We start from the raw sequence: 26277 nt of genomic DNA, 5'->3' as shown, positions 1-26277 counted from the left end.
CATTCACAGCCATGGCGTTAAGGCACACATTAAATATATCATCCCCCATGCACAACTGGGGTGTAGCGTACCTGTTCTGTGTTGTATTTTTGTATGTTTTAACATTTTCTTTTCAGGCCTTCCTCCCCGCAGACCCTTCCTACCCTTCCCTCACCTGGCCACTCCAATACTCAGCGCTATAACAGGTTTCTGAGTTGGAGTTGCCTGGAGTTGGAACAAGCAATCTTCAAAGCAGTGAGGTTCCGTGACGATTTGAACCCGTGTTTTCAACATTGTCGTAAATACATAATTTTGGTATCAGTGAACCGCAAATGATCCATTTAGCATATCCTGGTGTTTTCGCTATGCTACGAGCAAGAGCACTCCTGTTATGAGCACATTTCTGATCTACCCATGGCATCCATCTTAGATCACGGAAGCCATTTTGTGTTTCTTGCCCTCACGTAGACAATGGACACGCAGTGACCCCTTTCACCTAAGGACACGTAAGCTTTAGCCGGAGATTCACCTTGCTAGTGACACGTGCACCGTAGAACAGAACACGCCATGGCTGCATGACTCGGCAGAAGCTGCCTCCTCTGCCCGAGGCCAGTCCTGCTATACTGGTTCTCGTGTTCGTTGGCCTGATCATGATTAGGCGGCCGAAGCTGGTAGCCTTGCCCATTTACGACCCACAAACATCTCTTATCCTGCTTTTCTATCTTCTGCACCTGGCTCTGCTCCTTTCCTTCTGGGCCTTTATTAGGGGGAGGTAACGAAATTTACGATGAGGCGGTCCGGGTCTTGAATGAAAAGTTGACATGGGATTATGAAGGAACAGTGGGAACCCCTCGTTCGTAATGTTTTGACATCAGATATTGTTGACGATTCCTGTGCAACGCCAAATATTTATTGTTGAGGACACAAAGGTTTGGGAATGTACTAACATGTAAAGAATTTGCCTCAAGCCCAATATTTAGTATATAAGGAGCAACCCTCTTTGTACAAATCGAACAGGCTCCTAGATTCTGCCCGTGTGTAGTTTCTGTGACTTCTGTGTCCCTGCAGTAATAAACCTTTGGTCTTTGACGCCACCATCGAGAAGCCCGTGTTTCTGTTTATTTGTGCACCGAGACAGGTAGAACTCCGGGGTCTTCGGGTGTTATCCCTGACACCTCTGGACGGAACCAAAAAGTCCAGAACTCCAATTGGCGCCCAACATAGGGCGACGTCATTCGGTACCGGTCCAAAAGCCTGAAGAGTTCGAGAAGCTTCGTGTGAAGATTCCTGAGGGAGGCGCCCCACTTCATCGATCCCGGCATATCGCAAAAGTGGCCCGACGTTCTCTTCCACGAGGGTTCCCGTTCAGGACGGCTGCAGTGGTCCGTTGCCTTGACCGTCGCCCTGTCTTGGACCCGAGGTGCAGTCCTTAGTACGGCGAGACGTGACGGGTTTCTCTTTGGTGACGTCTTCAGTGCCTCAGTTAAGTATTAAGTGGTTGCTAGTTGGTTACTTCGTAAGGGTTGTTCCTGTTTGGATAATCCTTTTTCAGTTTTTGGTTTGGTTTGGTTTCATAAGATTATCACTGGTTGTTCTGGTTACGATAATCATTTGGTTTAGTTTGGGTATCGATACATTTGTTCGCTTTGGTAGGCCTAAATTCTTGGTTCGCGTGCGCACCTTTGTTCGTGTTTTTGTTTGTTCTGTGTTCCGGGTTATAAAATGGTAAGTCGGAAAAATTGTATGTTGTCATGTTTTGGTTGCAACAGTGATTCCCGGTTGGAGGACTCATGTCTGGTTCCTCCGATCGGAACTCCTCTTTATGATCTGTATTGTAAGTTCGGAGTGAGTCCTATATCTTATAATGAGGTATGGGTCCGATATACAGAGAAAGACGGTGTCCTTAGTTGGCCACTGCATGGTAGTTTTGAACCCCAAGTTATTGATAATTTAGAAACGAAATTGTTCAAGAAGAAAGCCCGGCCGGCAATGTTTGATTCTCTTCGTTATTGGCGAAAATAATCTAAACAGAGAGAAATTAAAAAGTTGAAGAAAGAGCAGAAAGAGCAAGAGTTGACTTTAGAGCAGTCTGCCAAGCAGCTGCAACTCAACGAATCCGAGAAAGCAATGGAGGTGGCCAACAGAGAGCGTAATTTAGCGATAGACAAGTGCTATCCTGCCTTGCCATCGAGTACAGCTAAGATAGTAGAGGACCCCGAAAATGATCCTCTGTTGTCTTACTTGTTACGGTCACCCCCACCGTATGCACAAGGTGCTACGGTTCCACCTTTACCAGTTGCTGGACAGCCTGGTGTTCCTGCTCCTGCTCCCCAGAATCAAGCTCCTGTACCTCCTGTGGTCAATGTTAATGTTCCTTCGGCACCCCCTCTTCCAGGGTTGCCGGCTTCTCAACCTATACCTGTATTACTTACACCTGCTAGTTCACAGGCTACTCTGTCTGCTACTCCTACTGCTCCTGTTCTATCTGTTCCAACTGCTACTTTATTCTCTGCTTCTGCTAGTATTATGACTCCACTTTCTGTTCGTCGGAGAATGACTGATTCTGTCTCTAATATTTTATCTCCCTTCTATAAAACTCTGATTAAGACTCCCACCTCTGACTCTGTGCAGAGACGTAGTCAGCTTCCCAGTACTGAAGAACGGGGAATATTAGATTCCACAGCTCTTAGATGGATTTCGAAGAGTAGGAGATATAGTACTAGAGATGTATTAGATACATTCATGCAATGGAATGAACCGACACAAAGATATGTGTTCGACGAAATGTGCTCCCTTTTACGTGAGGAATTAGAAGAAGATGACTCTGAATCAAATTTAGAAGAATTAATTAGTGTTCAGAAAGAGTTTGCTGCTGGTACGATAGTTGGTCAGAATATAAAAGAAGCGATGGAACTAATTTTAAGTTATAGGAATGATCCATCCCTTCGTTCACCGAGGGAGTTAGAGAAACATAGTACGAAACAGCATCGCCAATATCCAATGAGGGAGGTTCCTCCAATTTGGCGTGAAGCTGTGCAAGCTAATGCAAACCTTGGTATTGTAGCCGCTCCGGCACAATTCCAGAGAGTGTGGATACACATTCCGTGGAAGCGAGCTGAAGTATTAGCAGTAAAGCAGGCCTTGCCAGATCCGCGTAAAAATCCAGCCGGATATTATAAGGAGTTAGCACAGACAGTTGAGGCTTGTGTGATGAATCTAGCGGACATTGACATGTTATTTGGGAATGTAGTTCCGCAACCAATTTGGGCTAAAATTCGTAAAGAGAATCATCCAGTTGCTCTAGGTGGTGATTGGGCAGCTATAATTGCAGCGGATGGTCAACAAATAGGTGGTTCCAAACCCGAACCTCTAATTGCTAATTTGCCCGGTAGAATAATTGACTTAATGAAGACTCTGATGCCAGCACTGCGTGTTAACTGAGACAAGTTGTCCGCATGCAGGCAAAAGAAAGACGAAAGTGTTTCCGACTTTTTCACAAGGTTCGAAGAGACTTTCGTAGATCACAGTGGTCAGGATATGAGCACAGAAGGAGGACAGAGACTATTCGTTGATAAATTCGTACACAATTTGTTGCCAGACCTTAGTAATAAATTGAAAGATTCCGAAAGTGTGTGGGCTGTCTCTACGACTGCGCAAATTCTTGCGACTGCTCAGTACTATGAAAATAGGGATAAAGAGGAGAAGGAAAAGTCAGAGAAAAAGACGAAAGATTTAAAAACTAAAGTTCTTTTACAGCAAGCGTATCCGCCTCGCACGAATCAGACTAATATGCAGCAAGGGTCATATCAAAGGACAGATTATGGTTCTCAGAGACCGCAATACCAATGGAATCAATGTGCATATTGTAAGAAAGAAGGTCATTATAAGAATGAGTGTCCTGTCTTAGCGCAGAATAACGCTGCAGCAGCTCAGAGAGGTCGTGGTGGTTTTGTGCAAAATTCTAGGGGTCGAGGACGAGGTGCTATGCCTCCACAAACGAATGATCGCCCTTCTAATCACTTTGATCAGCGAAATGGACAGTCTGCTCAACAAAATAGATCTCAGCAGTATCATGTTGAAGACTATTGTGAAACTGATGAAGGATTTCAGCAAAGTGAGTACTAGGACAGCCAAAGACAAAGAGAGGGAGTAGTATCAGTTCCAGTAGATCAGAGTGGGCCTTATGTCGCAGTAGCAACATCAGGTGTAGTCGAACCGTTTCTGTTGGATACTGGTGCAGCAAAAAGTTCTATCATACATGAGAAACTCCCTGGCGCACCTTTGTCTGGCTTAACTAATGTTTCTGTAGGTTTTTCAGGCGCCCCTGTTTACAACCCCGTATCTGGTCCTTTGTCTATTTCTGTTGGACCCCGTCAATTGAAAGCACCTTTGATTTTGACGACAGGTTGTAATGAAAATCTGCTTGGTTTAGACTTGTTAAAACGACTATATGCGACATTGTACTGTTCTCCGGAAGGAGTACAGCTTACGTTGGGTAAAAGAATCACCTCTCCAATGTACTTGTCGATGGATGCGCTCCCACCAGAGCTGCGTTCTCTCCCTGATACTCTTTGGGCGACTGGTCCTAACGATGTAGGTCTTTTAGAAATTCCACCATATATAGTTACTTTGAAAGCGAATGTCAAATTTCCACGAATCCCACAATACAAAATCTCTAGTGAAGGTGAACGGGCACTTCTATTAATTGTGCAAGATTTAATCGAGAAAGGTGTAGTAGAAGAAACTAGAGGAAATGTCTGTAACAGTCCGGTATTGCCAATTCTGAAACGTACTGAGCCCTCAAAACCTCCAGTCTATAGGTTTGTAATAGATCTTAGGGAGGTTAACAAGATTGTGATTACACAGTTTCCTGTGGTTCCAGACATAACTGCATTGTTAACGTTGATTCCTGCTACAGCCACATGGTTTTCAGTTATCGACTTGAAGAATGCCTTTTTCAGCATTCCGATAGCCGAGGAAAGCAGAGATATTTTCGGCTTCACTTTAGGAGGTCGAAGCTTCAGGTTTAAACGTGCTCCACAAGGGTATTGTGAAAGTCCGTCCATTTACAGTCAGGCATTAAAAAGTCAGTTAGATTCCTTTGTACTTCCTCTTGGTTCTGCTTTAGTGCAGTATGTAGATGATCTTCTAGTGGCTGCCGATGACAAGGAAACTTGCAAAGCAGCTACAATTTCGTTATTGCATCATTTGTCTAATTTGAATCACAAGGTGTCACCTTCGAAAATGCAATATTGTTGCCAAGAAGTGACCTACCTAGGTCATCTCTTGTCAAAGGAGGGAAGGAAGTTGACCCCAGAGAGAATAAAAGCAATTACGCAGATGAATGTTTCCCGCACACAGAGAGAAGTACGTGCCTTTTTAGGTATTACCTCTTACTGTAGGCAGTGGATCCCAAATTTTTCTCTTTTAGCAAAACCGTTGGTAGCTTTGACTGGGAAAAATGTTCCGAGTCCGGTGCCATGGTCTGCTGAATGTCAGGAGAGTTTTTCTGAGCTACGAAATGCACTATGTTCAGCTCCTGTATTGGGTACACCCGATTACAGTAAACCATTCACGCTCTATGTTCACGAGAGAGAAGGTTGCGCGTTGAGTGTTCTGAAACAGAGATTTGGTGATAAACAACGCCCTTGTGCGTATTTTTCATCAACATTAGATCCGGTAGCTAGAGCGTTGCCTAGTTGTTTGAGAGCTACAGCGGCAGCTGCGGCTTCCATTCGACAATCTGCTGGTTTGGTGATGAACAACATGCTAGTGGTCATGGTTCCTCATGCTGTGGACACACTCATGAATCGAACCAAGACGCAACACCTTACCAGTGCTAGATTATCTGGCTACGAGCTGACACTGCTAGCGAGTCATATTCAGATCAAAAGATGCAATGTATTGAATCCAGCAACATTGTTGCCGACTAATCAGGAGTCGAGTGATTCTGAACCCCATGATTGTTGTTTCAGAACCGAGGAAGAGACAAAAGGACGAATTGATTTAAAAGACACTCCGTTGTCAGATCCAGATGGCACGTTGTATGTTGATGGGTCTTGCTTTAAATTGGAGAATGGTGATGTGACTGCTGCCTATGCAGTAACGACTTTGAGTACGATTGTGGAGACTGCAAGAGTGAGTCAGAATTCTGCCCAAGCTGCGGAATTAATTGTGCTAACGAGAGCGTGTGTTTTAGCTAAGGGAAAGAGAGTGAATGTGTTCACAGATAGTCAGTACGCGTTCGGCGTGGCCCATAGTTTTGGCCGTTTGTGGAAAGAGAGAGGTTTCATTACGTCCCATGGGACTAAGATTCAACATGGTCAGCTAGTTAATGACTTGTTGGAATCTCTAACCTTGCCGACTGAAGTTGCGATTGTGAAGTGCAGCGCTCATAAAGCAATCACGGATGATGTTGGTCGTGGGAATGCTTTTGCTGATGAGACTGCTAAACAGACAGCTAGAAATATGATGAGTAGAATGTATGTTGCTACGTCTGCAAGATGGATTTCTGAGTCTGGAATGTGTGAGGACACAGTGGAAAGCGTGAAAGAAATTCAGAAGGAGGCGACTGAGGAGGAAAAGCTTGCATGGAAAGAGAGTACGGGTAAATTGGACTCAAATGGGTGTTGGATTGATTTGTCGGAACAACAGCGTTGGATGTTACCTGATGCGTATGTGCTTGCAGTAGTAACGATGGCACATGGAGCAGCGCATATTAGTTCTAAAGGGATTTGTAAGATGTTGGCTCCAGTTTGGAAGAATGATGGGATTAGTAAATGTGCAGAAAGAGTGGTGAGAAATTGCATGGTATGCCTGATGCATAATCCTGGCAAGGGAATCCCCACACCTGCAGGTCACTTCGCTCCTCCTTCTTGCCCCTTTGAAGTGATCCAATTAGACTTCATTCACATGGATCGTTGCAACAATCTAAAATACGTCCTAGTGGTAGTTTGTGCTTTCTCCAGATGGATCGAAGCATATCCACTGAAGGACAATACTGCCTTGTCCACTGCCAAAATTCTTCTCAAAGAATATTTCCCTAGGTATGGCATGCCACGGATTGTATGGTCAGATAACGGAAGTGAGTTCGTAGGGAAAGTTATGCAGAGTGTGTGTGTCGGTCTAGGGATCAAACAAAAGTTCCACAGTGCGAACCATCCCCAGTCTGCTGGTTTAGTTGAGGGTTACAATGGTACCCTCAAACTAAAACTTGCTAAAATACAGGCATCCACGGGTTTGTCCTGGCCAGATGCACTGCCTTTGGCTTTGTTATCAACGAGAGCAACTGTACATTCTAGAGTAGGGCTCAGTCCATATGGAATAGTCTTTGGTCGTCCCGCCAATGTTTGGGGGGTACCTAGGCCAAAAGAATTTAGACAGCTGGAATATCCAATGTTAATTGATTACCTTTTCGACTTGACTGCTAAATTGAGTCTTATTCACCAACAGGTTTTCGATGCATTGCCAAAGCCACCGGAGAGTCCAGGTCATCAGCTGAAACCTGGGGATCAAGTCGTCATCAGAAATTTTGCAAGAACGAAAAATCTTCAGCCCAGATTCGTTGGCCCCTTCCAGGTGTTATTGGCGACGAGAACTGCTATTCGTGTGGCCGGACGGAAGAATTGGATACACACAACACACGTCAAACGTGTGCCTCTGCCACTTCCTTACGATAACTGGGTGAAGAAGGGAATCGGTGCCTCTGAAGCAGAACAAATACCCAGGTTTCTTCCTTTCAGCGATGCAGAACTAATCACTGATACATCGAACTCTGGCTCTCCTCCTGAAACTGCTCTTTTGAACTCTGAACATTTGCCATCTGCAACAAAAGAACATTTGCCACCTGCGAACCTGAATATTGCAACACCTGCTGAAAATACACTGTTTCCAGGTCAAATAGCTCCTGCAAAACTGAGATACAATTTACGATCTCGCAATATGGACAAATAAAGCAGGAAACTGCCTATTTTTCACATTTTGAATTTGAATACCGTACATTGCCTCCAGCCAGGAAGTTTGCTATTGTTTTGTTGTTTTAAAATTGCCTTGCCGTAGGGTCTTGGCTGTGTGCCTAGTTGAATCTGCGGGGGTCAGACACAAGGTCGATCTTTCTGTTAGTTCTGGGAACTCCCAGGGCTGATAGAGGCATTTTCATCTACGTACACATCATCAGTGGTCGCGAGCGGATTGTGGAAGATGGAGCTTCCTGAGCTGCAACGAGAGAATGTAATTTATGTTCACAGAAATAGACTGTACAGAATTCTTCACAGCAAATGCTTTCTAATGCAATGTGCAGTTACGTTTCTAATTGTTTTGATAACGTTGGTGGGTGGAATCGTTTTTGGTGTGCATTTGATTTTTATGCCGGTAACTACAGTACCTCCCCTTGATCCTGCTACTTCTACTGTTTCTTCTATGCATTCTTTTCACTCGTTTCCTGAACATGAGCAAGCTCGACGCTCAGAATTTATTAATAACACTTTTGTACAGCTCTTGCATCAACACCAACTGGTAGTTAACACTACAGACTGCTGGGTGTGTGGCTTGATACCCCACACTATGGATAAAGGCATTCCCTATCTAGTCTTGCCTTTTAGCTATAATGGATCATTTCAGGCCTTTCAGACCATTTTTGCCTATGCCCTTGAGACCTATCCTCCGCGTCCACCACGTTCCACAAAATACAACTCTGCCAACAAAGCGTTAGTCCAGGGAATTATTGACATGATTAAGGACGTCAATAATACTCCATCTTACCCTAGAGATGAATTACGGGTATATTTGAGTTGGAATTCTACAGAGTATCGCCTTAGTTTGGGAGAAAGCAAACGTAAAAGCTGCACTCCAGTCTGGGTCGTGCCTCACCGAGGTCAGGTCTGTTTGCAAGGAAATGGGAGAAATCCGAGAGCTCAGCTAGGGAGGAGTGAGTGCGTTGAGACTTACGTGTTTCCGTCTAACTCTTCCCCTGCCTTCCTTACCGCTAGGGGTACCTACTTCATCTGTCAAGACAGAGCATATACATGGCTGCCTGCTGACTTTTCAGGTTCATGTTATATTACTCGACTATTACCTCCAACGTACACTGCTTTTTCAGACTATCACAAGACCAGAGTATCAAGAGGTGTTTTCAGCAAGGAAGATACCGCTGGTCAGGAAGCTGGAGACTTCTTCAAAGGTTTCCTTCCGTTCTGGGGGCCTATGGCCAATAGTAGAAATCTACGTCAGCTAACGCGGGTAGTTGAATCTACTATTACAGAAACTGCTGGTGCCCTTAGTAACCTAACAGCTGAGCTTCAGGCGGATCGACTCATGACGTTGCAGAACCGTATGGTTCTAGACGTAATACTTGCAGATCGAGGTGGGGTATGCAGAATGATCCAATCGAGCTGCTGTGTTTTTATTCCCAATAACGCTCCAACTGTCTATGAGGCGATCTCTAAGCTACACAAGATTTCCGACTCTATACACGTAGAGAAGGGAAACTGGTCCTTCATGGAGTGGTTTTGGACTCTGATATCAGCATGGGGATGGAAGGTTCTGATGGTCATCGGTGTCATCCTAGTATTTCTATTCTCATGCTGCCTGATTATTCAGTGTGGTCCCGCTTTGTGTAGTCTTTGTGCTGCAACATGTTTCAGAAAACCACCTGCGTTTGGAGAAAAGGCGCGAGAAAGAATGATGATACAGCAACATGTCACTGACCTGATGAGAATAGAGATAGACTCGGACATAGAGTAATTGCCTACGTTAGGGCAAAAGGAGGGTCTGAGGTTCCGTGACAATTTGAACCCGTGTTTTCAACATTGTCGTAAATACATAATTTTGGTATCAGTGAACCGCAAATGATCCATTTAGCATATCCTGGTGTTTTCGCTATGCTACGAGCAAGAGCACTCCTGTTATGAGCACATTTCTGATCTACCCATGGCATCCATCTTAGATCACGGAAGCCATTTTGTGTTTCTTGCCCTCACGTAGACAATGGACACGCAGTGACCCCTTTCACCTAAGGACACGTAAGCTTTAGCCGGAGATTCACCTTGCTAGTGACACGTGCACCTTAGAACAGAACACGCCATGGCTGCATGACTCTGCAGAAGCTGCCTCCTCTGCCCGAGGCCAGTCCTGCTATACTGGTTCTCGTGTTCGTTGGCCAGATCATGATTAGGCGGCCGAAGCTGGTAGCCTTGCCCATTTACGACCCACAAACATCTCTTATCCTGCTTTTCTATCTTCTGCACCTGGCTCTGCTCCTTTCCTTCTGGGCCTTTATTAGGGGGAGGTAACGAAATTTACGATGAGGCGGTCCAGGTCTTGAATGAAAAGTTGACATGGGATTATGATGGAACAGTGGGAACCCCTCGTTCGTAATGTTTTGACATCAGATATTGTTGACGATTCCTGTGCAACGCCAAATATTTATTGTTTAGGACACAAAGGTTTGGGAATGTACTAACATGTAAAGAATTTGCCTCAAGACCAATATTTAGTATATAAGGAGCAACCCTCTTTGTACAAATCGAACAGGCTCCTAGATTCTGCCCGTGTGTAGTTTCTGTGACTTCTGTGTCCCTGCAGTAATAAACCTTTGGTCTTTGACGCCACCATCGAGAAGCCCGTGTTTCTGTTTATTTGTGCACCGAGACAGGTAGAACTCCGGGGTCTTCGGGTGTTATCCCTGACACCTCTGGACGGAACCAAAAAGTCCAGAACTCCAGCAGATCCCAAAGAAGGAGTTCCGGTTGACAATTACATTACCACACAGTTAGTTGACCCATACTCTATCTCTTCCTACATAGATGTAATATGCACAATCTCCATTTTAAATTCAGATAACTCACAGAAGTCCTGTTTGATACAGTAGAGGGAGCTCTGAAGCTGAGAAACCCTTTGTCAGGTGCTTAAAGTAGGCTAATGGCTCCAATCCCAGGGGCATTTGGAGGCCTCTATACATTTATGGTACTATGAGTCGTTACAACAAAAATCCTTTATTTCCTATATCCTGGCCTCTGGAATATGAGTTTTCCCTTCAAGTTATGCCTTAACTGATGACCTCCTTGCATAGGTGGCTCCAGGAAGACAGTCTCACTAATGATGTAGAACTCCAGCCTCCTCTGCATATTGTCTTGATAATGGAGGCCAGACTCATGAGCTGGTGTGCCACTCTCAGTTGCATCTCTGCGTTGGGCCTACGATCTCTACAGGAAGCTGATATTTCATACAATTGATGGGAGATAAAGGCTATTTTCATAGGGTGACCCAATGTTTTCAGCTTAAGCTCTTGTGATCCATAAGAACAAACAGGCAGGCAAGACTTACATAAAAAGACAAGGGGGACCACGTCATACTTGCTGGACCACCTGGTTCAGGCCCTATTCTGAGTGGATCTCCACTACATTCCATCTTACCTCCAAGTGCCAGAGAATATGCAAGTAGACACTCTAAAAAAGGAGTCTCCACTTTGCAGCGATTACGTACTCCATCTGGAAGTCTTCTTGCTGATTGTGGACAGGGTGACCAATTTTGACTGGATAGTCTTCCAGTCTGAATATGTTGCTAACTAACATCTGGTCTGGAATGCTCGGGGGATGACTGATCTCTCTTCTCTCTATAGCCTCAGGGTCTGTTGTTTGCCTTTCCTCCCTTTACATTGCTGCTCAGAAACCTGCATAAGATTAACCAGGAAGGGGTTGCTGTCATCCTGGTGGCTCCATTTCTCACCATTTGTCTAAGCCGGTCTCTACATTTGTCTCCAAAACCCCCGAAGTGGCCGTTCCAGACTAATTCCTCCCAATCATTCCCTCCCCACACACCCGCCCTCTCCCACCCCCTTGTTGATATTTAATCTGATGTACCAAAGGCTACACAAATAGGCATGTACCTTACAAAGACTAATCTACATGACTTCACCTCGGTTATAGCTAGAGACAAACTGGTGGTTCAGTTTTGCGATATGACCTAGTTCTTTGGACCATGAGCTATCTTCCTCCTATCGAAAGATATATGTCTCAGAATGCTTTCAGGGTCGTATTTTGTGTGCCCTTCTCCTCAGCTAGGTGCCTGGGTGAATTGGGTGCACTTCCCTATAGGGAACTTCATCTTAGTTCTTGACTCAGGGTCTAACCATTCTCTCACCCCCATAGTTCCCTCCTAAAGTACAGTCCCAGTTCCATCTACAAAACAAAAAAGTGATGAGTGGAATGCTTGCAGAAGTCTTAGCCACTTGCAAATGCTCAGGCCATACTCTTGTTTATTTTTTTTATCACTATGCCACTCCAGACAATGACCAGCTGTAGGAGAGTAGGGTCTGCTATCCTATGGTCACCCCAAATTTTTGCTTTTTGCTTCACTGGTTTCTGACTTAATGTGGCTGTGGGCCTGCTAATCAGACCCACAGCCTGCTGTTCTCTCTCTAAATTGATGCCCATGCACTCTAGGTGCATTACGAATTGGAACTGGTTCACCTTATGAGCCCCTGTAATAGTGCACCCTAGGTGCCCAGGGCATAGGTGTATCCAAGGCCTACCAGGGGCTGCAGCACGTATTGTGCCACCCCTGGCCTGGCCTCCATCTTTGACACAACTGGCTGATCACTCAGCTGGGGTAAGTCGGTGTAACCACCTCTTACTTAGGTACAGTATGTCTGTGCCTAACCCTAAACTGGACACATATGTTCCTATCAGCCACTCCTATGGAAGGCCTCATCAATCCTGGAGGCAGAGTGCTTGGAAATATGTGAGATGGTGCTCTGGCATGAGCTGAGCCTGTCTGCAGCTGTCGGGAACAACTCCCTAAGCTGTTCCGGGATATTGCCATACCATATACTCTTAAGTGCATTATAATCCTCGCGGTTAAATGCTATCTTTGGTTTGGCTTTATCAAAACATGTCGAGTAAGGTGTCATACGAATTGGAATACTATCCCCTCGCCAGTTCTGGCGACGGGGATAGCATTCCACCCTTCTAGAGGGACACGACATGTGTGTAGCCTTAACCCCGGTTAAAGTTAAACAGAGCCTCAGCATCACAAAATGGATGCTGCCACCACAGACACAAGTCTGGCCTCCTGCTGCTGACCGAAACTCGGCAGATGGTGGCCTGGACAAAGGGTTTCCTGCCTTGGGAGGTGCGAGCACCACCCCAGACAGGATTTTGTGTATTGGGTAGGACAGGGCTGAATAGAATCAGACATGCCCGGGGCACACAAGGTGTCCCCGTGCATAGGCCAGCCCAAACCGGTTCTGGGGCCTTCCAGCCCCAGTCCTGGCGCGGAGCTGGACAAAGGAAAGGGGGTGTAACCGCCCCCCTTCCTGGTTCCTCCCAGAGGAGGGACCTAGTAGGTGATCCACCCCCTAGATTGGAATAAGAGGGGGAGCAGTGCCATTGCACAGCAGATCATCCCGAAATCAACTTAAACTAAGAAGAAGACTGGACTTCGACATTCTGCTGCACAGAAGACTGAAGAAGAATCTCCCTTGTGGCCAAGGAGTGACCACCCTGTGAACACAGGTACCAACCAGCAACTCGACGTCTGCTTTGCCGCCGCCTCCCGCCGGAGCCCGAGCCCAGAGCCCGACAAGAACCAGATTCCCAGACCTCTCAGAGCCCGATCCACAGTCCCTGCAAAGAAGGGACCCGTGGAGGCACCGAGTGACGTGGGACCGGACCTCTTGAAAGACACCCGAAAAGCTGACTGCGCAGCTTCTGAGGCATCCTCGACGTTGTGCTTTGGGGATTGAGAACCCCCACCACCGAACAGCCCTTGCACCGAAGATCAGCCCCCCAGCATCTCCACGATCTGCGTGGGGCCCTTTTGCACTGTGCCACTCGACGCGCCATCCCGGCCACTAGCCACGCGGCCAGCGGCCATCTTGGCGACGAACCCGAAGATTTAAACAGCAGGTCTGGTTGCTCCAGACCTACCCAAGCTCCTGTGAAAAGGAGCACCCGCTCTGACCTTGCTGGTCCGAGTGAACAGCATCTTTCAACTTCTGCGTGGCTTGCATTTGCCAAGGCCTGTTTGCTCCGATCAGGTCGCCGACACCGCCAACAGCGAGAAGCCTACGTGGGACAGCTCGTGACCGACTCCTGGACGTCCTCGACCCCGGGTATCCACGTGGCTGCAGAAAGAAGCTACCCGACAACGCCTGTTTGCACCCGACATCACCTGGTTCCGCTCTGGTTCCACGGCAGTCACTGGCTAGTGACTTTGAACACTGTCCCCTCTGCTTTCAGGTCTTCACATCTACAGATCCACCCTTGGATCCACCGGAACTCTTCTCATCGAGCCGCCTGCAGCATCTCCTGCTCCAAGCACCATCGACCAGCGTGACGAAACCCGACACATCTTCGACCCTGTGCACCCGCTTCCTGTGGGTGAGGTAACTCAGCTCCGCCGGTGCTCCTGCACTGGTACACATCCCAAGGGCCTGTGTTTTAAGTTTCAGCTCCGTAGGTCACTCGGAAGGTTCCTAACTTTCTAACTTTGTGCTTTTTACGCACCATAGACTTTGTATTGAGAAGTGCGTGCACTTTGGACACTGCACCCGAGTCCCGTGGGCCTTTCCCGACTTAGCTAACTCCAGTCTCGAATAGCTCCAGCGATTCCCCAGGCCCTAGGCCTCTTCACTTTCCTCCTGGTATCCCTTATACCACTTATTTAGTATATGGTTTAGGTGGCCCCTAGGGCTCATCCATATTGTGCAACTTTTGTGTATTTTAAACTGTCTTGTGATTTTACGCTTGTGCTTCTGTGCTCATAAAGAGTCCAGGGGATTTTAATAGTTAATAAATCAATATATATTTTCAACATATATCTGTGTGGTGTCCCTTTCATTTGGTATTCAAGGGGGTTGTGTATGGTATAACAGCTGGCTTCACATGCCTTTCAGAGTTTAGCCTAAGACTGCTTTGTCCACGTTACCACTAGGATAACTGGTCTACAAGGTTGAATTACAACCATCATCATAAGGGTTGCTTGGCATGGTACAAAGTGATCACTAGAACTAGTGAGCATTATATACCAGGCCAACTTCTCACATTGGTGAGCAGCGGATTGGGATCTGAGCTTGCTGTTGTTTTACCATTACAATCTTTGAGATTATCATTTGAAAGATCATACAGGTACCTGCTAGGTACATATAAAACAAGACTAGTATACTTAAGTTCTACTGAACTTAGTTGTTGTAGAGCAAAGGGAGTAGCACACCCTAGCTACAACTACTAGATAGGTTTAGTAGGTAAACACCAGTGTAGGTAGATTGCAACACATCCACCCACACTAGAGCAATGTCTGGAACAGAGGGGTCCAGTGGACTTACTCCTGTTGAGAGTGACCCTCCCAGGGCACCATCCCAGTTTGCTATTTTTCCCTTTAAGGAATTAAGACAGCTTTGTGTCTTAAGGGGTCTGAAGACAGGGCCTACCCCTACTACAGACCACCTAAGAGAGCTCTTGGATCAGTCTGAGGCTCTAAAGACCTCTAAAGCAAACCCCACAGGGAATGCTGAAGGAGGCCATCCTTCAGAGGATGACACTGTAGACACCCCTACCCCTATCATCCTAGTAGATGAGGAAGCCTCCACCACTGGAGCTCCTCAAGTAGATGTAGAGGAAGAGGAAGAAGAAGAGGAGGAGGAGGTGGAAAGCAGTGAGTCAGATGATGACAGAGATAGTCAGGTGCTGGTCAGTAGACTGAACCAGGCTAACTTAAGTCAACTTGGGAATGAATCAGGTAACAACCCATTCAGACCCCCAGGTGGACTTAACCAGGGCCATAGGAGGAGAAGGCATCACTCAGGTGAATCCAACACCTCCCATGTCTCTAGAGGCTCTCATGGTCACTCCAGAAAGGAGATGACTAGCCCTCAGAGAAGGGAACATGAGGCCAAGATGAGAGAGGCTGAGCTTAGGATCCAGAGGCAAGAGTTAGAGGTTGCCCTGGCTAAGGAGAAACTTGCTAGAGCAAGACAGCCTAGAGAGAGTGGGGTAATAGAACCCACTGGTGGCAGCAATATCCACAAGGATAAAGACAGGTCTTTTGATAATAGAAACCTGAGTAAGATTGTGCCCCCCTACAAAGCTGGGGATGACATCCATAAATGGATTACTGCAATGGAGAGAGCCTGCAGAGTACAGCAGATCCCTCAGGAGCAGTGGGCAGCAATCTTGTGGCTCTCCTTTGAAGGTAGAGGCCGAGACAGACTCCTCACAGTTAGTGATGGGGATTCTAGAAACTACCTGGTCCTGAAGAGTGCTCTGATTGATGGGTTAGGCTTAACCACTGAACAGTACAGGTTAATGTTCAGAGATACCCAGAAGACACAGACTCAGGACTGGTCTGAATTTGTTGAGTGTGCCACTAAGGCTCTGGAGGGATGGTTGCTGGGAAGTAAGGTTACAGACTATGAAGGATTGTACAATTTGCTGATGAGAGAACAAATTTTAAATAATTGTCAGAACCAGCAGTTGCATCAACATTTGGTTGACTCAGATTTGACCTCTCCCCAAGAATTGGGAAAGAGGGCAGATAAATGGGTAAGAACCAGAGTTAAGCAAAAGAACCAGAACCAGAACCAGGGTGGTGACCAGAAGAAAACAGACCAGAAGGGTGGGGAGCAGAAAGCTAAAGACCAGAAGTCTTCAACAGGGCCCCAAACTGAGACAGAGGGTGGGTCCCAAACTTCCAAGAAGAAGAAGAAAGAAGGTCAGAAGAAACCCTGGTGTAAAACTTGTAAGAACACCTCTCACTGGACAAGTGAGTGTAAAAAGGGTGGAGCCCCCAACACTGCAGCCCCTAAGGCACCTGCACCCACTAGTACAGTTAGCAGTGTTGGTCCTCAAGCCAAGGGTTTAGTGGGAATCACTTTGGGAACTGAAGGAGATTCTGACCTAGTCAGAACCCTTACACAGGCTGTTCTGGTTTGTGAAGGGGACATAGATTTGACCCCTGACATAAGTCCCAGTAACCTGGGCAAATACAGACAGACACCTTTGATTAACAACAAAGTGGCTCAAGCTTACAGGGACACATGTGCCAGTGTCACTATGGTGACACCTAACTTTGTGGACCCTGGACAATACATGCCAGGCGATGATTACCTGGTGACCAATGCCAGCAATGTCACTACTACACATAGTGTGGCACTTGTTAACTTTTCCTGGGGAGGGGTAACTGGCCTAAAGAAAGTTGTGGTTAGTGCTGATCTCCCAGTAGAATGTTTGTTGGGCAATGACCTGGAGAACTCTCTATGGTCAGAAGTTGAGTACAGGACTCATGCAGAGATGTTAGGGATATCATCACATGTCCTTGCTGTGACCAGGTCACAGGCCAAAAAGTGCCTCTCTGAACCTCAGGTCTTGGATCCTGGAACAATGGACCAAGTACCTCCCAAGAAGAAGAACAGGAGGGTTAAGGCTGTGCCTTCCCAACTGCCTACAAGTGAGGATCAGGCTTCACAGGAAACTGATCTAGAGACCCCTGAAGGAACTGTCCCTGAAGAACTTGAACCTGATCAGGTTGAGTTTCTGGGGACAGGGGGACCTTCTAGGGCAGACTTGGGGCAGGCTCAGTTAACCTGTCCTTCTCTTGAACCCCTCAGACAGCAGGCTGCTGCTGAGGCTGCTGGGAATGCTCAAGGTGCCCATAAAGTATATTGGGACGATGGACTCCTTTATTCAGAGGCTAGAGACCCCAAGCCTGGGGCTACCAGGAGGTTGGTTATACCTCTGCAATTTAGGGGCTTCCTACTCACCTTGGCCCATGATATTCCTTTAGCAGGACACCTAGGCCAGAACAAGACTTGGGACAGGCTTGTCCCTCACTTTCACTGGCCTCACATGTCTGAAGACACCAAGGAGTTTTGTCGCTCCTGTGAAACCTGCCAAGCCAGTGGTAAAGCAGGTGGAACAACAAAGGCCCCCCTGATACCACTACCTGTGGTGGGGGTTCCCTTTGAGAGAGTGGGGATTGATATTGTTGGTCCAATGGATCCCCCTACAGCATCTGGGCACAGATTCATACTGGTGGTAGTGGATCATGCCACCAGGTACCCAGAGGCAATTCCCCTTAGGACCACAACAGCTCCTGTTGTGGCCAGGGCCTTACTTGGAGTTTTCTCCAGAGTGGGGTTTCCTAAGGAGGTAATATCAGATAGAGGTACCAACTTCATGTCTGGATATTTGACAGCTATGTGGAAGGAATGTGGTGTAAACTACAAGTTCACCACTCCTTATCACCCACAATGCAATGGGCTTGTTGAGAGATTTAACAAGACCCTAAAGGGCATGATTAAAGGATTACCTGAAAAGCTCAGGCGAAGATGGGACATCCTTCTGCCCTGCCTTTTGTTCGCTTACAGAGAGGTCCCTCAAAAGGGGGTTGGATTCAGCCCCTTTGAATTGTTGTTTGGGCACCCTGTAAGAGGACCCCTGTGTCTTGTGAAGGAAGGATGGGAGTTACCTCTCAAAAAGCCTAAACAGGACATAGTGGACTATGTACTTGGTCTCCGCTCCAGGATGGCAGAGTACATGGAAAAGGCATCCAAAAACCTTGAGGCTAGCCAAGAATTACAAAAAGCTTGGCATGACCAAAAGGCTGTCCTTGTTGAGTTTCAGCCTGGACAGAAGGTATGGGTGTTGGAGCCAGTGGCCCCAGCAGCACTCCAAGACAAATGGTCTGGACCCCATACAATTCTGGAAAAGAAGGGAGAGGTTACCTACTTGGTGGACCTAGGAACTCCCAGGAGCCCCCACAGGGTGCTCCATGTGAACAGATTGAAGGCATATGTCAGCAGGGCAGACATGGGCTTGCTCATGGCTACAGATGAGGGACAGGAGGAAGAGAGTGACCCTCTCCCAGACCTGCTCACTCAGAACCCTGAGGATGGCTCAGTTGATGGTGTGGCCTTAGGTGGCAGCCTCACTGAACATCAGCAACATGACTGCAGACAAGTTCTACAGGCATACAGGCATATGTTCTCCTTGACCCCCAGTCAGACTAACTGGTGTACCCATGTGGTGGACACTGGTGACAGTCTTCCTGTAAAGAGCAAGATTTACAGGCAACCTGACCACGTCAGGGACTGTATAAAGACTGAGGTGCAAAAGATGCTGGAATTAGGTGTCATTGAGCCTTCAGAGAGCCCCTGGGCTAGCCCAGTGGTTCTGGTCCCCAAACCTCACACCAAAGATGGCAAGAGAGAGATGAGGTTCTGTGTGGATTACAGAGGACTCAATGCTGTCACCAGGACAGATGCACACCCTATTCCAAGGGCAGATGAGCTCATTGACAAGTTGGCTTCTGCCAAATATTTGAGCACATTTGACTTAACAGCTGGCTACTGGCAAATCAGGTTAGCTGAGGAGTCTAAAGCCAAGACAGCATTTTCTACCCCTAGTGGGCATTATCAGTTTGTGGTGATGCCCTTTGGTTTGAAAAATGCACCTGCCACCTTCCAAAGGTTGGTGAACCAAGTCCTCACTGGGTTGGATGACTTTTGTGCAGCTTATCTGGACGATATTGCTGTCTTTAGCTCCACCTGGGAGGATCACCTGATCCACCTGAAGGAAGTGCTTGAGGCTCTGCAGAAGGCAGGCCTCACTATCAAGGCAACAAAGTGCCAGATAGGGCAGAGCAAGGTTGTATACCTGGGCCACCTTGTAGGTGGAGGCCAAGTTCAACCACTGGAGAGTAAGATCCAGACCATCAAGGACTGGTCCCCTCCAACTACCCAGACTCAGGTCAGAGCTTTCTTGGGCCTGACTGGGTACTACAGGAAGTTTGTTAAGAACTATGGGTCCATTGTGACTCCTCTTAATGATCTGACATCCAAGAAGATGCCCAAAAAGGTTCAGTGGACAGAAATCTGTCAAAAGGCATTTGATGACCTGAAGAAGGCCATGTGCTCTGCACCTATCCTGAAGAGTCCTGACTACTCAAGAGAGTTCATTGTCCAAACAGATGCTTCTGAGTTGGGAGTGGGAGCAGTGCTTTCACAGCTTAATGTAGATGGCCAGGACCAGCCCATTGCTTTCATTAGCAGAAGGCTGACCCCCAGAGAGAAACGTTGGTCAGCTATAGAGAGGGAGGCCTTTGCTGTGGTGTGGGCCCTGAAGAAGCTGAGACCATACTTATTTGGCACTCACTTCAAGATTCAGACCGACCATAAGCCCCTCCTATGGCTTAATCAGATGAAGGGTGAAAACCCCAAACTACTCAGGTGGTCCATTTCCCTACAGGGGATGGACTTTACAGTGGGGCACCGCCCAGGGACTGACCATGGCAACGCAGATGGTCTCTCCAGGTACTTCCACTTAGAACATGAAGACACAACTGGTCAAGGTTAGTCTAATGTCCCTGCGTTTGGGGGGGGGTTATGTAGGAGAGTAGGGTCTGCTATCCTATGGTCACCCCAAATTTTTGCTTTTTGCTTCACTGGTTTCTGACTTAATGTGGCTGTGGGCCTGCTAATCAGACCCACAGCCTGCTGTTCTCTCTCTAAATTGATGCCCATGCACTCTAGGTGCATTACGAATTGGAACTGGTTCACCTTATGAGCCCCTGTAATAGTGCACCCTAGGTGCCCAGGGCATAGGTGTATCCAAGGCCTACCAGGGGCTGCAGCACGTATTGTGCCACCCCTGGCCTGGCCTCCATCTTTGACACAACTGGCTGATCACTCAGCTGGGGTAAGTCGGTGTAACCACCTCTTACTTAGGTACAGTATGTCTGTGCCTAACCCTAAACTGGACACATATGTTCCTATCAGCCACTCCTATGGAAGGCCTCATCAATCCTGGAGGCAGAGTGCTTGGAAATATGTGAGATGGTGCTCTGGCATGAGCTGAGCCTGTCTGCAGCTGTCGGGAACAACTCCCTAAGCTGTTCCGGGATATTGCCATACCATATACTCTTAAGTGCATTATAATCCTCGCGGTTAAATGCTATCTTTGGTTTGGCTTTATCAAAACATGTCGAGTAAGGTGTCATACGAATTGGAATACTATCCCCTCGCCAGTTCTGGCGACGGGGATAGCATTCCACCCTTCTAGAGGGACACGACATGTGTGTAGCCTTAACCCCGGTTAAAGTTAAACAGAGCCTCAGCATCACAAAATGGATGCTGCCACCACAGACACAAGTCTGGCCTCCTGCTGCTGACCGAAACTCGGCAGATGGTGGCCTGGACAAAGGGTTTCCTGCCTTGGGAGGTGCGAGCACCACCCCAGACAGGATTTTGTGTATTGGGTAGGACAGGGCTGAATAGAATCAGACATGCCCGGGGCACACAAGGTGTCCCCGTGCATAGGCCAGCCCAAACCGGTTCTGGGGCCTTCCAGCCCCAGTCCTGGCGCGGAGCTGGACAAAGGAAAGGGGGTGTAACCGCCCCCCTTCCTGGTTCCTCCCAGAGGAGGGACCTAGTAGGTGATCCACCCCCTAGATTGGAATAAGAGGGGGAGCAGTGCCATTGCACAGCAGATCATCCCGAAATCAACTTAAACTAAGAAGAAGACTGGACTTCGACATTCTGCTGCACAGAAGACTGAAGAAGAATCTCCCTTGTGGCCAAGGAGTGACCACCCTGTGAACACAGGTACCAACCAGCAACTCGACGTCTGCTTTGCCGCCGCCTCCCGCCGGAGCCCGAGCCCAGAGCCCGACAAGAACCAGATTCCCAGACCTCTCAGAGCCCGATCCACAGTCCCTGCAAAGAAGGGACCCGTGGAGGCACCGAGTGACGTGGGACCGGACCTCTTGAAAGACACCCGAAAAGCTGACTGCGCAGCTTCTGAGGCATCCTCGACGTTGTGCTTTGGGGATTGAGAACCCCCACCACCGAACAGCCCTTGCACCGAAGATCAGCCCCCCAGCATCTCCACGATCTGCGTGGGGCCCTTTTGCACTGTGCCACTCGACGCGCCATCCCGGCCACTAGCCACGCGGCCAGCGGCCATCTTGGCGACGAACCCGAAGATTTAAACAGCAGGTCTGGTTGCTCCAGACCTACCCAAGCTCCTGTGAAAAGGAGCACCCGCTCTGACCTTGCTGGTCCGAGTGAACAGCATCTTTCAACTTCTGCGTGGCTTGCATTTGCCAAGGCCTGTTTGCTCCGATCAGGTCGCCGACACCGCCAACAGCGAGAAGCCTACGTGGGACAGCTCGTGACCGACTCCTGGACGTCCTCGACCCCGGGTATCCACGTGGCTGCAGAAAGAAGCTACCCGACAACGCCTGTTTGCACCCGACATCACCTGGTTCCGCTCTGGTTCCACGGCAGTCACTGGCTAGTGACTTTGAACACTGTCCCCTCTGCTTTCAGGTCTTCACATCTACAGATCCACCCTTGGATCCACCGGAACTCTTCTCATCGAGCCGCCTGCAGCATCTCCTGCTCCAAGCACCATCGACCAGCGTGACGAAACCCGACACATCTTCGACCCTGTGCACCCGCTTCCTGTGGGTGAGGTAACTCAGCTCCGCCGGTGCTCCTGCACTGGTACACATCCCAAGGGCCTGTGTTTTAAGTTTCAGCTCCGTAGGTCACTCGGAAGGTTCCTAACTTTCTAACTTTGTGCTTTTTACGCACCATAGACTTTGTATTGAGAAGTGCGTGCACTTTGGACACTGCACCCGAGTCCCGTGGGCCTTTCCCGACTTAGCTAACTCCAGTCTCGAATAGCTCCAGCGATTCCCCAGGCCCTAGGCCTCTTCACTTTCCTCCTGGTATCCCTTATACCACTTATTTAGTATATGGTTTAGGTGGCCCCTAGGGCTCATCCATATTGTGCAACTTTTGTGTATTTTAAACTGTCTTGTGATTTTACGCTTGTGCTTCTGTGCTCATAAAGAGTCCAGGGGATTTTAATAGTTAATAAATCAATATATATTTTCAACATATATCTGTGTGGTGTCCCTTTCATTTGGTATTCAAGGGGGTTGTGTATGGTATAACAGCTGGCTTCACATGCCTTTCAGAGTTTAGCCTAAGACTGCTTTGTCCACGTTACCACTAGGATAACTGGTCTACAAGGTTGAATTACAACCATCATCATAAGGGTTGCTTGGCATGGTACAAAGTGATCACTAGAACTAGTGAGCATTATATACCAGGCCAACTTCTCACACCAGCATAGGAAAGTTAGACTTGGTCCTGCTTCAAAAGGGACAGTCTAGCAGAATTGCCACGCCAGGTGCGCTCTAAATGGGAAGAGAAAGTATCCCAGCCCGGTTCCAGACTCATCTCTAATGTGCACAGGGAGCATGAGACCATGTACTTGCATGCCAGTCATGTTTAGGATATCACACTGAAACATAAAGGTGATAGATGGAATGCTTCCAAAGATCCTAGCCACTAGCAATAACTAAGGCCCCATTCCCGTCTGCCATCACAAGAAATTGCTCTACAGACATTAGGCTCTGGTCCAGATGGGTCGACTTACAACCATCTTAGGATAGGCCAGGCTATAGAGGTCCCTATCTACCCAAGGATTACAGAGTCCATCATTGTGAATTACTTTTAGTCAAGGACATTAAATACTAAAGATCTTCACTGTCACTTCTCAATGGTTGGATTAATCAGGGCATTGACTTGGCTTATGATTTGACCATTTTCGTCTCCTATTTGAAGTAGAAAGTAGGTGTACTAGCGGATTGGCTTCTTTGTGCTGGATTAAATGGGGTTCCCATGACAGATATTTGTTGGGCTACTAGTTGTGTTTTCCCTGTTAATTGCTCACTGTCTTCTGAATATCCCATCCTCTGGTAATCCTCTTGCACCTGCTGTGCTGTACTGCCTCGGCCGCCGAGTCTGTTCCCTGACATTTGTCATATTTCGTTTGCTGATTGAGTGGATTAAATAGTTTTTTCTCACGTATACTGAACATAACTTGTAGTGTCAGTCATGTGCTAATTTTAAGGATTGTGAAAAGGAGCAAGGAGATAGTAATGAATGTTTCACTTAAAGTTGATTGTAATTAATCTGTATCCTAAATTCTCCATCGCTGTTCCCTCCCTCCCCTCCTAACAGGATCAGGTATCTTTTGGTTTTTCAGGTGGGCAGGCTATTGTCTAGACATGTCTGTCAAGTGGAAGCCAAGGGCTCAGTAATGAAGTGAAGCCTGTAAGTGCCATGGTTTGTCATGCAAAAATATCATGGTTTGGTATTTTAAAATCTCGATAATATGAATCTAGTTGTAGAAATACCACTGTGTACAGTGATGGTATATTGTGATGTCACTAGGGAAATAAAAGGCAATAGAGTGTGAGCGTTGCCAACAGTTATATTGGTTGGTGTTTTGTTATTTTCTCGTCAGCTTACACCACCACATTGGCAACAAAAAAGGGACTAACTATGCACCTTGGTGCCTACCCACACCATCACTCGTGCTGTTCTAATGCAACTTTGATATCCTTGTTCCACGCACTCAATCGAAATACTGAAACCAAAGCAATGCTCCACAAGCAATGGTAGCGCTCTCTTCCTGACAGCAGCATTGTGCGAAAACAAGAAAAAAGTAGCAGCATTGCCAAATTCTCCACCTCTGAAGAAAAGTACAAACACAACCGGCCAGCGATCTACCAGTCCATCATGTCCACGCACGTGTTGCTCTGATGGGAAGGCGGTTCAAGAAACAGTGTCATGTTTGAAACAACACTCGCGCACCCTCTAGTGTCCAAACGAGTGAACCACACCACCAAAAACTCGGCAAAGAAAACACAAAGAAGAAATTTGTAATAACTGAAGAGCCCCATCAAGCAATACCACGAGTATTGGCATTGAAAAACGTTTATTTTCACTCTGAAGCACTGTCAACAGTCAAAACACCCCTGTGGTGTTTAGGGATAGGCCCCAACAAAGGAAGAGACACCACACACAGGACGTCTATACTGGTGGCCGGTTATTACCATAAAGCCACGTCCAGCGCCCTGGGCTATTTATTAATTGCTTAACGTGCCGCCCGCGCGGACGCAGGGTCGGCCCACTAAAGGCACGCACAGAAGGGGGGGGGGGGGGGGGGGGAGGGGGGGGGTAACATCCCCACAGAACATGTAACTTGGAATGGCCCGGTCCCGGGCGAACATTACAACCCCTCACCCTCCAACAAGCCGCACCACAAAAACACCCACCCACTCATTCAGAAATGAAACATAGAAGACAAATAAACTTGCTATCACAAAGTACATCCTGGCGAGTGAATGAAAACTCTACCAAAGCATAGTATTTGAGATCCATCTTTCTTGCTTGCTGCATTGTAACTTTCTAGGTGTGTGAGGAATGAAAGGAGTTAGGATCAACTACAATTTAACAATTACAGTGTAACCCATTTGGCCATACAGTAAAACTATGAGGCAAAATATTGGATTAAGTATGGATTTATTACAAATTCAAAGCCAGACTGATATTCATAAGTCTGCGGAATATATTGTAAAAATACAGGATTACTACAGACAGACCAAAATGACGAATAAAGTTTAGCCACAGCAACATAAATGAAAGAAAGTAATCGTGAGGCATATTATTAGGAAATGGATTTGATGATCAGTATATGATTTGCAGTCCTCTCACCTGTCATGCATGAGGAAAATCTAAATCTACTCTACATAATACTGGATGAAGGAACCCTAATAAGATCCATAAAAGTAGAAAGGTGTCAGCACAGCAGAACCTCTGTAGAAGTTCTGTAATGGAAAGGAATATTGTAAAGCATGAAACCACACAACAAATATGTTGAAAAGAGGTCTGTTGATCTCAACGTCTAAAAGGGAATCTCAATGTAGCTCAAGTGTGATCTGCAATTAAACTCCTCAAAATAACCTTAGAGAATACCATATCACGTGTCTCAATTTTACAACCTTTAAACAGTAAAAAATGGTAAGTACACTTGAAACTCCTTTGCTTTGGTCAACATCCTTGAATTCCTCCCGTCCACAGCATCACCACCTCTGTTGCACAATGTACCTTTTTCTATTCATAAGATCACACAACAGCACCGGCAGAGGAGAGAAAAAAGCATTGCCTGCAAAGCAAACGTTAATGTTGAAAGATAAATATTAAGAAATCCAAAGGCTTAGGACTTTTGGTAAAGTTAGTGTGGGAAGCACATTAATACATGCTTAAATGCAGTATTATACATACATATACAGTAATATATAGCTGTTGAGTACTGTTCAAATGAATACATGATTATATATGAGTCAACAATATTATTCAAACCACACAAATGCAGATATATATATATATATATATATATATATATATATATATATATATATATATATATGAACTTGAATTTGAAG

The sequence above is a fragment of the Lissotriton vulgaris genome, chromosome 8 (assembly GCF_964263255.1).
Source record: "Lissotriton vulgaris chromosome 8, aLisVul1.2, whole genome shotgun sequence".
Classification (NCBI taxonomy): domain Eukaryota; kingdom Metazoa; phylum Chordata; class Amphibia; order Caudata; family Salamandridae; genus Lissotriton; species Lissotriton vulgaris.
The sequence above is the reverse complement of the archived record's forward strand: the minus strand, read 5'-3'. Positions refer to the sequence as shown.